Source organism: Wasmannia auropunctata, unplaced genomic scaffold (assembly GCF_000956235.1).
Source record: "Wasmannia auropunctata unplaced genomic scaffold, wasmannia.A_1.0 LD336030.1, whole genome shotgun sequence".
NCBI classification, from domain to species: domain Eukaryota; kingdom Metazoa; phylum Arthropoda; class Insecta; order Hymenoptera; family Formicidae; genus Wasmannia; species Wasmannia auropunctata.
The window spans coordinates 36474-36888 of NW_012026860.1; positions in this window are offsets into that span (position 1 = coordinate 36474).

The window sequence follows — 415 nt, forward strand, 5'->3', positions numbered from 1 at the left end:
TATAATATATCTTCGTTTATCCAACAGAGTACTGCTGTCGAGCTGTCAGCTGTAGGCTGTAGGGTTAGGTATCGTTTGATGTTTCTCGTTATCGTAATATATTTCGTAGTAAAACTATGGCAATGCATTACTCTTTCAAATAAAATAATTTTCTATTTTCGGTTTATTTTTTATTATATATTATATATTATAATAATTTGATATTTTCAGTTTCTTTTATTATATGTATATTATATAATATATATTATATATTATAATAATTATTATACATATTTGCGATTTAGTTTTGATTATCATATTTAAAATAAATTTTGTTTTACATTTATGACAATGAATAACAATATTTTGTAACAAATAATGTGTAATGAATAATATTATTTTGTAGCAAATGTGCAATAATTAGCAATAAATAACA